Here is a 14,020-nt window from a genome sequence, read left to right as displayed (position 1 = left end):
TGTTGAATGAATTAACCAAGATTCCTTGATGTCAATAAAAGGGAAAATCAGTATTTGGGAGGCTGAGGCAGGAGGATCACTCTGAGCACAAGACCTGTCTTAAACCATGTCAAGGGGGCTCAAAGGCAAATTTCCAATGCGTTTTTCTTTTCAGAAATGTTTTTGGGACATGGAATTCAACTGTGTTTAAAACAATTTTCTAAAAGTAGACATAAAGTAACAGTAGAAACATTCTCCTCTATGAATTTAATCTTCATATAAAGAAAATGTTTGTCTTATACATACTACCTTAGATCAGCTCTTCATGTAAAAAGTTTAAAAAAATTACAAGGAGTTGAATCATTAGATTCAACTTTTGCTGCTCTCAGAAGAATGATCACAGGCCATAGCCTCACATGTCTTAGCACCCACTGCATTCCTTACGTAAGCTGAGTATGAATCTTTAATATTCCCAAGAGAAAACTAGAGTTAAATATTTGAAAAAAAATCTTTAAACAAACATGCTTCCTGTAAAAAATTAAAGTGAACTAAAAACACATATTTTTATCCAAGAACAGATATATGAGAAATATTAATGAAGTATCAGACTGTTAGTATCAAGATGTGAAACAACTAGTGGTGAATTTACTCAGCTCTTCATGATTTAAAGAGCATTTGTTCATATATTATCTCATATTATTTGGTAAAACTTTTAGAGAGAACAGCCAAATATATTTTAACAATGACAATAGTCTACATAAAAATTACAACAATAGATTTCTCTGGTTCTGCATTAATCAAGCACTGTAAGAGCTAGGAGGGGTCCTGATCCCAAGCAGAATCAGGGAAGTGTGGATTTTCATTATCAGTGCAAATTTTACCCATCTGAATGTTTTACTTTTGTGAAATTTTTAATTTTGGAAGTTTGTGTTTTGTATGTACCCCACACTATTACTTCTTCAGTTACCATGGTGCTACAGCAACTGGCTACCACTCTGTTACCATAGAAACACTAGTGTCTTTGTCTCCTCATTAATTTTGGAACATTCTTCATATATTTTCTCCACCTCTACATTTATTTTCATATGATGAATATGTAATTAAAAATTCAATAGACCTTGAGGAATTAGGGAAATTTAAACAAAAAAATTCATACCTATAGGACAATAGGAAATTGAAAAGTGAGTATATGTTTATATTAAACATTTATTCTGATGATATCTATCCTAAAAGTATTATCTTACTTTTTGTACATTGTTTAGAGACAGAACTTGTTTACTTGAAATGTTTTCTGAGAAATTTTGCTTTTTTCTTCATGCTGCCAAAACAAAATGAACAAAAATATGTTTATTGGCAACATGAAAAAGAAAATATGTTGCAGTAATTTCTGTGCTGTCTATTCTTAAGAAATAAAATATTTTAATCCCTGAGTCAACTCCAACTATTCGTTTAGCACCATAAGGAAGCCAATGAAAAACAACATTGCACTTGTTCTCCACACATTAGATTTAATGAAAGGGATTTGTGAAAAATACAAAATATTTATAATATTATGCTTTTAATCCATAGCAGCTCTAGATCTTTGTATTTTTTTCACTCCCATCTACATACACACAGAAATATACGTTTCTTAAGAAAGCTCCATCATTGCCTCTCCCCACAAAATTCTAATTAAAACTGAAGCTAGGCAAAAGCGAAAGGAAGTTAGACCCTGGAGTCAGGAAGAATCCAGTCAATTTGAGTCAAACTGAAGTGCATTTAGAGCATTGTTGATCGGGACCCAGTGAAAAGGTTAAATTCCATGAAAGTAAAACTGATCCCTTTTGATTTGTTCCCGATTGTCATGTGGATTTTTGTTTGTTTGTTTGTTTTGAGACAGAGTCTCACTATGTAGTTGAGACTGACCTGGAACTCACTATGTAGCCCAGGCTGGTCTCCAACTCACAGTGATCCTCCTGCCTCAGCCTCCTGAGTGCTGGGATTATGGGATTACAGGCGTATGCCACCTTGCCCGGATTACATTTTTTTGTTTGTTTGTTTTGTTTTGTTTTTGTTTTTGTTTTCATCCTCATGTTCTGTTTATCCTTTCTGTGCACCCAAAGATTCAACAGGTTAATAGAGATTGTCACGCTACCATCTCCTTGAAGAGAATTTAGTGTTTGAAGTCCTTTTATCTCCTCCCTGCAGATGCTCTGACTTTACTATGAGAATAAGCATTTTCCCAACTGCATTGGAACACATTGCTTCCTCCAAAGTCATGCCACTGTCATTAATTGCCCCAGGAGTGCCTTTCCCCCATAGTGATGGGCAGCTTTAGTTCTGCTCTCAGCGGATCTAATCTGAGTGATCAATATTCTGGCCAGCCGCATCTCTGTAACCAGGTTAGCAAAACCTGTTCTGCACCCTCTGCAATCGGGGTTGTATCTTCTTCACCTTGGCTATAAAGAGTGAATTCCAGATTAAGTCCTGAGAAGAAAATGAATTGGTGATCCTGTGAAAGTTCCTCAATAACCACTAAATCATAGCCCATGGCTACAGCAGTCAGTCTTCAGATTAGACTGCAAATGTCTTCTGTCATGGGGTTGCAGTTTTAGTAAAAAATGCCATGGGGAAAGGGATTAAACAACCCTTTAAAAAGCCAAAATGCTGTTACAGTTTCAGTGATTCATTGTGACAGGAATGACGCATCTTTTTTTCTTTGAACTGGAAAAATATATTTATGGCAATTCTTATTTCCTCTTGACAACTCAACCAAATTGCATGGTAATACACTTTTATGACTATCTTCTTTTGCTCAATTCATCTTGCATCCTGAGCTTCATTCCTTTTATTTCCTAGATTATTTTTCCCAATCTTGAAAGCCTTACTTAATCACATCTTCTAATTCAAATCTTCCCTAATGATTTCAGTAAGCATCGTGTATTGCCTCATGGAATATTAGGAAATAACAAATCCATATAGACAGGGCTTGGAAAGTCTATAGCCCAAAGATGAAATCTAGGTCAATAACTGTTCTTTTAAATAATGTTTATTGGATGCAGTCACAAGTATACTCATGTATTGTTGGTGGCTGCTCTTTTTCTGAGATAGAAGAATTAACGAATTGTAAGAGATCACACATCCTTAAGAGATGAAAAGCACTTATTCTTTGGCTTTTGCAAACAAACAAAGAAACAAATAAAAACTTAATGTATTATGTACAGAAATGTGGTATTCCCATTTTTTCCAAATACACACAGTTCTTACGAAATGATGTGTGACTATGCCTTATACTTTGTACTTCTCTAGTTCACATGAAAGCTTCTGGTGAATTGTGACAAAATGGTGTCTTCATGAAGTGCAATTTTTGTAGGAGTGTATTTGTCCATGAAAATGAGATTTTATTTTTTTAATCATTAAAACATGAGAAAACGATTTTAGATTTTAAAATGAGATATTTGGTATGATACCTTATTGTATCTTCATTTTATCTTGATTTCATAATTTATAACAAATTAAAGAAACAGTATGATTAAATATGATAGGTATATATTTTGTTATGAGACTGTCTTTAAACATAAAATCTAGTTTCATGCAACAGTGCAATCTATATTAATCTTTGTCACCTGAAATATTATAGATGCATGCAAACTATTACTAAGGCATTTTCAATCTTTTCACCCCTTCATAGTCTAATTTAATTTAAATTATGCTCTAAAAAATTTCCCAAACTCCCTTGAAACAATTATTATGACTTGCAAAATGTTTCCTAGCTTACTTAGAAATTATTTCCTTTCCATAGGAAAGCCTTCTTGAACTTACTTTAATTCAAACGTCTTATTTCAAATAAGCTTAAGAGAAGAGTTCTGTATAAAGAAGGTACAAACAGAGCTGTAACTTTCTAGGTTTCCAATTCTTTGAGATTGGTTCAAATTTGTCTTCAATAGGATTTTGCTGAATTTGAGGCTTGGAAAATCAAATGTCGACCTACAAATAAAGTATACTTCTTTTACTCCTGCAATAGAGTTCCTGATCTTTCATAATATATATAAAATCATATATGTATGAATACATACATATACATGTATACATGGATATATATAGGGTTTCTAACTACTTTTATTTCTTCATATAATTTAACTAATTGGAATGCAATTTTCATTTCTCTCAGAAAACTCAAGTTCTCTATTATGCACTGTTATTTCTCCTTTATGAAACTAGTCATGAACCTGAGTCCCAGGCCTATGGATCACTACATTTTGAAAGAGATTGCAAATTACTAATTTTAATCAATAAAAAGACAGCAGGTGTACCTTGGGAGTGTTGTTGAAAACTGTTCCCAAAGAACCATGTTCTTTCACTTAAAATTATGCATCGCTTTTGAAGCATCTATCTATTGACCAAATTTAAGCTTTTTAATTTCAATTATAATAAGTGTCCTTGGAAAAGCAGTTTATATCATTAGCTATGGATCAGATATGCTGTATAAACTATCATGGCCTTGAACTTTGAGTCCTAGAGATTAAGTGGTGATCTTTCTTTTACCCCTATTCCTGTTTTTACACTTTCTACCACATTCTCAAAGCTTTCTGGAGTCTTGGCTCTATTCCTGAATTACAAGATGGCTGTGATAGTCTAAAGTATTTCCTTTCAATGTGGTTAATATTAACAGCCTATAACTTTCATTCTTTTAACAACGACTGTGCTGAGTACATACCTCTTTCCTGGTACTGTTCTGGTATGAAGAGTATAATAGTGAAGAGAGTAAATTTGGTCCAATCATTGCCTAGTGCGGTAATCCCAGCACTCTGGGAGGCTGAGGCTGAAAGGTTGTAAATTTGCACCCAGACTGGGTAACTTAGCAACTCAGCAAGATGTATCTCAAATAAATCAATGGGTGGGTAGGCAGAAGAAATAGATAGATGATAGATAGATAGATAGATAGATAGATAGATAGATAGATAGATAGATAGAGAAGGTAGCCCAATGGGAAGCTCTTGAACTCAATACCTCAAAAAAGAAAAAGAAAAGTATCTCTGCCATTGGGAAAATTTCACTATGCTGATAATGATGGAAATTTACCTAAATGTGTGTTATTTGTCTAAAGTCAGAGACAGTATAATGCAACACTTTTTCAGGCAGTCGAGGAGTCATTGGGTTGTTTGTTATTGGATAATCTTGGTATTAACAGTGAAACTACATTTATTACCGTGTGTGTGTGTGTGTGTGTGTGTGTGAGTGAGTGTGTGTGTGTGTGTATGTGATGCTAAATAAGCTTCCACACCTGCTGTGTGTGATCTCCGCTTGTCTTTTAAATAGCTATGAATCATACCTTCATTATTCTCACTCTCGTAAACTTAGATGAAAGTAATATTAAAGAGACCGAGTTCTTATATCAGATATTGTTTATTAAATGAAGTTGAAGCAAATACTTGCTTTACAGTATTTCATCTACTATGGTCTTTTTGCTAGCATTGGAAATGATTTTTTTTCTTGAAACCTCTATCCAATCATCAAGTTTAAAGAGGTTTCAGTGGTAGTGCACATAAAATTTAAAATTTTGTCATTGTATCATTACTCATAATGCTCTTGCATTGGCATAAATGGAAATGCATCTTATTTATTTATTCCATTTGATTTAATTTGAACAATTTCTGAAATTAAGTTTCACAACCTTTAACATATTTTGAATTTTTCAAACTCTCTCATCCATATCCCCTTCCCACACTGGAGGCATTTTGTAGCCAATTACGTTAATCCTAATATTATACACAACCACAATCTTTACATTATTCAGAATGTTGTATTTATCTTTAAATCATGATAATTTGTGTTCCAGTATTCATGCAATAATATTGACCTCTCTGTATAGCTAGTATTAAAATCCATGCACAATATTCACACACAATATTATAAGGCAATGTGCAATTCAGATCAAATACAAGTATAAAGTATCAGCTCTTTATTTAGTTAACATTTTACAGGAGACTTCTGACAATGACTACTATTAAAAAGAATATATTTAGCACTTTCATTTTTGTATTGTATATAGGAAAAAAACTGCTATTTAATTGCTTAAACAAAATTTTACATCCTGAGTAACAGAGTAGTGAGCATTACAATAATATTAAATTATGTATTGTGTTACTTTTCATTGACCCTCTCACTGTAAATACACCTATTATTGGCTCTGATAACTAATCTTTACCCTTAATTTTTGGTAGGTTATTACTTAACATTTCAGTGTATTATTGACCAAAACTACATATGTTAGGCAAATAGCTGATTCTGAGAGCTCCATACAGAGAATAATTAATGTGCACATGAAGATATTTCCATTCATACTTCTAAGCTAGCATACAACTTCAAATATATTATAAAATGTTTTAGTATTAATTATGAAATGGCTTTCCATACAGGAAAATGATACACACCTAGACATTCAAACAAGGCTGATTTTTCTTATCCTAACAGTTTTATACAACAATGTTATAACATGGTCTATTAAATCACACTTATTCCCTGTCCATGTTCCAAGCACCTACTGAATGCCATTTGGGAAACAGCAGACTAAGATTCTGCATTTTTAATTCCCCTTGTTGCTACTTCTGTACCTCAGATGCTGCATTTTTGAGACTGTTTTGTTTTATTTTTTCACTTTTCTAATTGTTCATATTGATTCCTCAAATGAAGACATTTCCTAGTTTGGCTATAAAACATACAGATTATATTAAAACTGTCATTACTTTGTTATTTATCCTCTATGTATCATCTCCACACCTGAACTGTTCTAGGTCTTCCAATGAAATTGAGCTTTTATTGGAAATCATTCTTACTCTCTGCCATTTTATAAGCTATTGCACTTGACCATGGTCTGTTCTGTTATAACTTTATGATTCTTTTATGGTTTTTGATTTTGTTTTGTTGTTTATCACAAATATTTATCATTTTCACTAACACCTCAGTCTATGTTTAACTTCAGACAATTTTGTATGACTAAAGCTTGTCAAAACATGTGCTTTGCTACCTTGAAGCTATAACATGCTTTATATTTCAGACTTCCTCATTCCATATTTCATTTACACAGATATTATGATATAACAGTTCTCTAAAACATCATTTAGAATCCCACAAATATTTGGGAACTTACTGAAATTTAAGCATCACAGAAACTTAACTTTCTTTATTACAACATTCATAGTTTTTGAAAGATAACATAACATTTTTATCTCCAAAGTTTTCTACTTTCCCTTTATTGAGTCTCCAATGTTGTTTGCTTATTTTTATGGTAGAAGCACTTATCAAATCATTTAGAAAATATATTTTAGCAAAATTGTATTGCATATTACTAACTAGACATATGATGCTATACAATCAACTACTAGGTCTTATTTCTCATGCAGAAAGTATCTTTTCTAAAGAAAAGCATTATATTAACTATTCAGTATAATTATTTCCTTTCTTCCATGCTTTTCTATTAAAATGGTTGTCCTATAATTACAATACATGGATAACAGAATACATAAATGTACTTAAACCAATTCCATATTTTGATTTTTCATATACATTTCAAATATTGTTAAAAATGAAAGCTTTTTTGTAAAATAAAAATTAATGTAACATAATTAAACTTCATACAGAGGTAATAAATTAGAAAATTTTAACAATGCTCTTATGATGTATTTTGAAACATAAAATGTTATAATACTTATTTTGTGTATAGGCAGAAATTAAGTTTCAAGAAATACAGTAGAAATATTATTTTTGTGATTTGGATAATATGGCATAAAATAGATCTAAAATCTCATTATGTTACAGATGCAATTATTTCTTCAGTATTTTATGCTTGCAACTTTTCTTTCTATTTCATATAATCTATTATAGATTTTCATCATTATTTAGGCTTTCAGTTTCTCACACCAGAGAAAGTATATGATATTTATAAGTGTGTGTCATATTTATTTCACTTAAGGGTATCAACTCAAAATGCATCCATTTAGCTATAAATGTCTCTAATTTCTTGTTCTTTATGGCTGAGTAGTACTTCACTATATTAAAAAAATTTTTTTTCTTTATCCAGTCATGAGTTGATGGGAAACTGGACTGTTGCCAAGTTTTAGCTATTGCAAACTATGCCGCTGTGAACATGGGTACACATATATCCTTGTGATATGATTCTTGTAATTCTTTTGAGAAGATACCCAGTACAGGAATTGGTGGGTCAAATGAGACTTCCAATCCTAATTCTTTGAGGTATCTCCATACTAATTTCACAGTGGCTGCACCAGTCTACACTCCCACCAACAATGGAGAAGTGTTCCTTTTTCAACACAGCCCTACCAGCATTTGCTGTTGGTTGATTTCATTTATTTTTTTCCTCATTGAGTTTATTGGTACATTTTAGGTATACAATACAGTTACATTCATTATTGGGATCTTGTACCTTTACATAACAGGTCTTGGTTCTCATTTTTTCCCCTTGTCCCTGCCTTCCCTTCACCCCTCCTCCCTTCCCCATTTACAAACATTTTCTCATATTTTTTTCTCTTCCCTTATTACCTTTCCCCTACCCTTACCACTTTTCCTACACCTTTAGCCCCTTTCTTCCTATTTCACATTGTTGGTTGATTTCTTGATAGCAGACATTCTTTCTGGGGTGAGATAGAATTTCAGCATTGTTTTCATCTGGATCTCTTGAATAACTAGTGATGTACATTTTTTCATATGTTTATTTGCTATTTCTACTTCGTTGTCTGAGAAATGTCTGTTCATTTCAAATGCCAATTTTTCAATTGGGTCTTTCAATTTGGGAGGTCTTATTTTTTAAGCTATTTATATATTCTAGATTGTAGACCTTTGTCTGAAGAAGAACTGGTGAAAAGATTTTCCCACATTGTGGGTTGTCTCTACACACTATTGTTTGTTTCTTTTGCTGTGCAGAAGCTTTTTACTAAGAAGAGATCCCACTTGTTGATCATGTGTGCTAGTTCACAGGCAACTGAGGTCTTGTTCATAAAATATTTTGTTACAGCAATGTCTTCAAGAATGCTACCTAACCTTTCTTCCAGCTGTTTTAGTGTTTCTGATTTAATATTTAGATCTTTAATCCACTTTGATTTTAGTTTAGTGCATAGTGACAAATATAGTTCTAGTTTTAATCTTTGGCAAGTTGAGACCCAGTTTTTCTAGCACCATTTATTAAAGAGGCTCTCTTTCCTCCAGTGAGGATGATTGGCTCCTTTGTCAAAGATGTGGTAGCTGATTGTGTATGGAGTTGTTTCTGCATCTTTTAATCTTTCCCACTGGTCCTCAGGTCTGTTTCTTTGCCAGTACCATGCTGCTTTTATCACAAAAGCTTTGTATTATAATTTATGGCTGGGCATTGTGATATCTCCTATCTTGTCTTTGTTGCTAGGAATTTCTCTTGATATTCTAGGTCTTTTCTGATTCCAAATGAGTTGCTGGATTGTTTTCTCAGGGTCCATGAAGTATCCTGTTGGAATTTCAATAGAGATGGCATTAAATCTATATAGTAGTTTTGGAAGTATGGCCATTTTCCACTATATTGGTTCTTCCTACCTAGGAGCAAGGGATGCTTTTCCATTTTCTGATATTCTCTTCAATCTCTTTCTCAGAGTGCTGTAGTTCTCAGAGTAGAGATCTTTGACATCTTTCATTACATTAATTTGTAGGCATTTCTTTTCTTTTTTAAAATTTTTGATGCTTTCATGAAGGGAGTTGCTTCTCCATTTCCTCTCTCAATGAGTCTTATTTTTATAAGATACTTGCTGGCTGACTTTCTACCCAGCTACTCTACTGAATTGGTTATTAAGTCTAGAACCTGTTTGATGGAGTTATTGGGGTCATCTATATAGAATATCATGTCATTGCAAAAAAATGACAATTTAACTTCTTAATTTCCTATCTTTATTATGTTTATTTCTTTCACTTGTCTAATTGCTGTAGCTACTGTTTCCAGAATTACATTGAAGAGTCATGGTGATAGTGGGCATCCTAGTCTTATCCCTGATTTTATTGTGAAGGATTTAAGTTTTTGACAACTTAGTATGATGTTTGCTGTTGGTTTTTCACAGTTGGTTTTTATCAGGTTGATATGAAGACCATCTATTCCAATATTCTGTAAGGTTTTCATCATGAATGGGTGTTGGATTTTATCAAAATTTTTTTTTCTGCATCTATGTGGATGATCATGCGGTTTTTCTCCTTGACTCTGTAAATATAGTGTTTTACATATATTGATTTGCATATGTCAAACTATCCCTGCATCCCTGTGATGAATCCCACTTGGTCAGGCTGTATGATCTTCTTGGTTATCTTCTGCATACTATTTGCCAGGATCTTATTTAGGATTTTTGCATCTATGTTCATTAGTGAGATTGGCCTATATTTCTCTTTTGGTTGGGTCTTTCTCTGCTTTAGAGATTAAGGTGATGATTGCTTCCACAAATGAATTTGTGAATATTGGTTCACTTTCAATTTTATGGAAGTGATCAAACATAGTGTCAATAGTTCTTCTCTAAATGTCTTGTAGAATTCATCAGTGAAGCCATCTGGGCTTTTCTTAGTTGATAAGTTTTCAATTACATTTTCAATTTCATTGCTTGATATTGGGTCACTTAGAGTTTTTAGTTCATCTTCATTCAATTTTGGTCATTCATACTTTTCTAGGAATATGCCTATTTCTTTTGTATCTTCCATCTTATTGGCATATAGGTTCTCAAAGTAGGTAAGAATTGCTATTATTTCCCTTGTAGGACTACTTTCATTGTGTTCCATAGATTCCAATATGTTGTATTCCATTTAATTGTAGAAATTGTCAGATTTCTTCTTTAATTTCCTCTGTGACCTATTAGTTAGTAAGAAATGAGTTGTTCCATTTCCATGTGCCTATGAAATTCTTGCAGTATTTTTTGCTATTGATCCTCAATATCATCGCATTATGGTCTGATAATATATAGGGGATAACTTCAATTCCTTTGCACTTACTTAAACATGTTCTATAAGCAAATCAGCATTCTATTTTGGAGAATGATGCATGTGCAGCCAAAAAGAATGTGTGTGTGTTCTGATTTTGTGGGGTGGAACACTCTGTAAACGTGTTAAGTTCATTTGTTCAAGAGTTTGATTGAGTTCTAGTATTTTGTTGTTTGTTTTCTGTCTAGTGGATCTATTTGTGAGAGTAGGGTATTGAAGTACTAATACTATTGCTTTAGTGCTTATTTGACTTTTTTAATGTCTGCTAGCATTTGTTCTATATATCTTGAAGCACTAGTGTTTCATGCATATATCTTGATGATTGTCATCTTTCCTCCTGGATTGTTCCCTTTACAAGGATGTCTCTCTTAGTGTTGGTTTGAAATCCACTTGATCTGCAAAGAGGATAGATACTCCTGCTTTTTTTTGGGGGGGGTTCCTCTCCTGTGGAGTATTGTTTTCCACCCTTTAACTTTCAGTCTATGAGTTTCTTTTTTAATTTTTTTTAAGGAAGCACATTGTTGGATCTTGATTCCTGACACATTCCGCCAGTCTATTTCTTTTGATTGGTGAATTGAGACCCATAACATTGATGGTTATAAATTATATGTACCCTATTGACTTGTATTTGTCATGATTTTTTTTTTATTCTCCCAATTTAGATTTAATTTCTTATTGTCTGATGGATTAATTCTGCTGGGCTTCTTGAAGTCATGATCCTCATTACCTCTTACTACAATATTGATTAAAAATTTTGGAGTGCTGGTTTGGTACTCATGAAGTTCCTCAGGTTCTCTTTGTCATGAAAGTATCTCATTTCTCCATCAATTTTGAAAGATTTTTGCCAGGAACATCAATCTGGGTTGGAGGTTGTTTTCTCTTAGGACTTGAAATATGTCACTTTAAGCTCTTCTTGCCTTGAGGGTTTGTGCTGAGAAGTCTGCTGTGATTCTGATGGGATTTCCTTTACATGTGATTTGTTTCTTTTCTCTAAATACTTGTAGAGTTTGTTCTTCTGTTGCTTTCTGAAATCTTAACTATTACATGCCTATGTGTAGAATTTTTGATCATGGCTAATTGGAGTCCTATGTGTCTCACTTAACTGCATGTCAAGTTCTTTTCCCCTGCTTCAGAAGTTTCTGCCATTACTTCTGTGAACAATTTTTCATGTCATTTTCACTCTCTCCTGTTTCTTCATTGAGTCCAATCTGTCTTATGTTATTCTTTGTGGCAACATCTAGAAGCTGCTGGATTGATTTGTTGTCCTTTATTATTTTTAAGAATGTTTTCTTCCTCATCATTGATTACAATCCTGACTTCTCTATCCGAAATTCATTCCTTATATCAGCTCATTCTCTGTTTAAACATTTGGTGTAATTTTTAATGTACTGGAATTCTGTTTGCACCTGTTTATGGATTCCATTTGTTTCCTATGCTGGAATTCCGCCATGTTCTTTGGATTCTCTATATGTCTGCTGCATATTTATTAATCATGTCTTGCACTATGGGCACAATCTATATTGTTATCTGAAAAATTAATTCTGATTTTATTTTTTCCAAATCCTGTTTTGTTGCCAGTTCAGGGAGTCCAGGTGGCTGAGTATCATATTTTCCATCTCATTACCCTTTGTCATTGCCTTAGGTGATCTGGAAGTCTGGTTTTGATACTTGTGAGTCTTCTCTTTTCAACAGATGCAGTCTGCTGCACCTTTGTTGAATCAACTTTTTGCTCATGCAGTTGTCTGTTTCTCTACAAGCCACAGTGTGGCCTTTTCTTTGCTGCTCACCACTGCACTAATTCCTGGGTTCAGCCTCACTGCTTTCTTGGTCCCTGTGTGGTCCTGTTGTCTGGGTGGGATTCTAGCTGGGCTCTGTGTGCACTTGGGATGATACCTGGGTATACCGCTGACTGAGGCCTGCCCTCCTACTTAGCTGTTGTCTGGGAAGCCCTTTGGCTGAGGGCTGAGCACCCCAGTTATTGGTGTCTATATGGGCTTCTGGCTAAGGTCTGTTTGCACTTACCAGTGATATAAGGGTGGACCTCTGGCTGTTGCTTGTGTACCTATGCAGTTCTTTTTCCTGTAGATCTTGGCTGAGGCTTATAAGTCCAAGTGGCTAGGGTATTATCCTGGATATGTCTATAGCCAAGCTGCTCTGGTCCATACCAACTTTTCACTGGAATCTGCATGTACTTACCCAAACTCTTCTATTCAAAGGATGTATTCTTATTAATTGTTAATGACTCAATGAACTGAAAAATATATTTCTGAATCTCTTCTCATTTGGATCTTTTTTGGAGATTATATTTGGTTTTATTTTTTATTCATCTCATTTATTTTTAAAATTCATTCAGGAAAGATACAAAGCACTTAATATTTCTTCAATACAAGTCATCATGATGAAGCACCTCAGGAGGTAAGAAAAGCAATTCATACATTTCTTATACAAACAGATGCTTCTGAGACCTCCCATGGGCACAACGCAGTTAAAGTATGTTTAATTTCATCCTCAGGTGGTTTTAGCAAGGAACAATTTCCTCTCTACATGGATCTAGCAAACCACATCTGCAATAGAAGATAAGTGCACAAAGATAATCTTACATTATTGTACAAGACCTCATGTATATTTTAATTTAAGAATCTTAATAGGCAAAATAAACTTTATCCCAAATGCAGTTAACATAATTTAATTCTGTGTACATTAAACATTATTCAATAATATTATTTTGTTTCAACAAGCAACTTTGCACCTGTACATTTGGAAAAACTTCATTCTAAATACTCTTTACAGTCAGAACTACTACTGTTACTATTGCTACTATTAGCAATACAGTACAGCTATAGGTGGAATTTGTATAAGAAACACTCATCATTTTATAAATATTATGAACATATTATTTGCTTATACATACATATTTTATATCATTTGTATTCCTTTTTTAAATCCTCTGTATAGTTTTTGGAAATGTGTATAATCTCAGTGTTTATAAGTGTCACTACAATATGTGCCACAACAAAAGATTTTTCATCCTTGGTGTAGTCCTACTGATGCCTTTTTGAATACTGAC

At 33.4% G+C, this 14,020-nt stretch overlaps 1 long non-coding RNA gene across 1 annotated transcript; it reads left to right on the top strand.

The window, feature by feature from the left end:
• The first annotated feature begins 1,082 nt into the window (after positions 1-1,082).
• Positions 1,083-13,540, top strand: LOC104866492. The gene is made up of 3 exons (XR_781465.2): positions 1,083-1,160; positions 13,307-13,368; positions 13,466-13,540. It is a non-coding gene; the product is annotated as an uncharacterized LOC104866492 (long non-coding RNA).
• The last annotated feature ends 480 nt before the right edge of the window (positions 13,541-14,020 follow it).

This window comes from Fukomys damarensis, unplaced genomic scaffold (assembly GCF_012274545.1).
Source record: "Fukomys damarensis isolate Sample0158 unplaced genomic scaffold, DMR_v1.0_HiC HiC_scaffold_6, whole genome shotgun sequence".
Classification (NCBI taxonomy): Eukaryota; Metazoa; Chordata; class Mammalia; order Rodentia; family Bathyergidae; genus Fukomys; species Fukomys damarensis.
The sequence above is the reverse complement of the archived record's forward strand: the minus strand, read 5'-3'. Positions and strand labels throughout refer to the sequence as shown.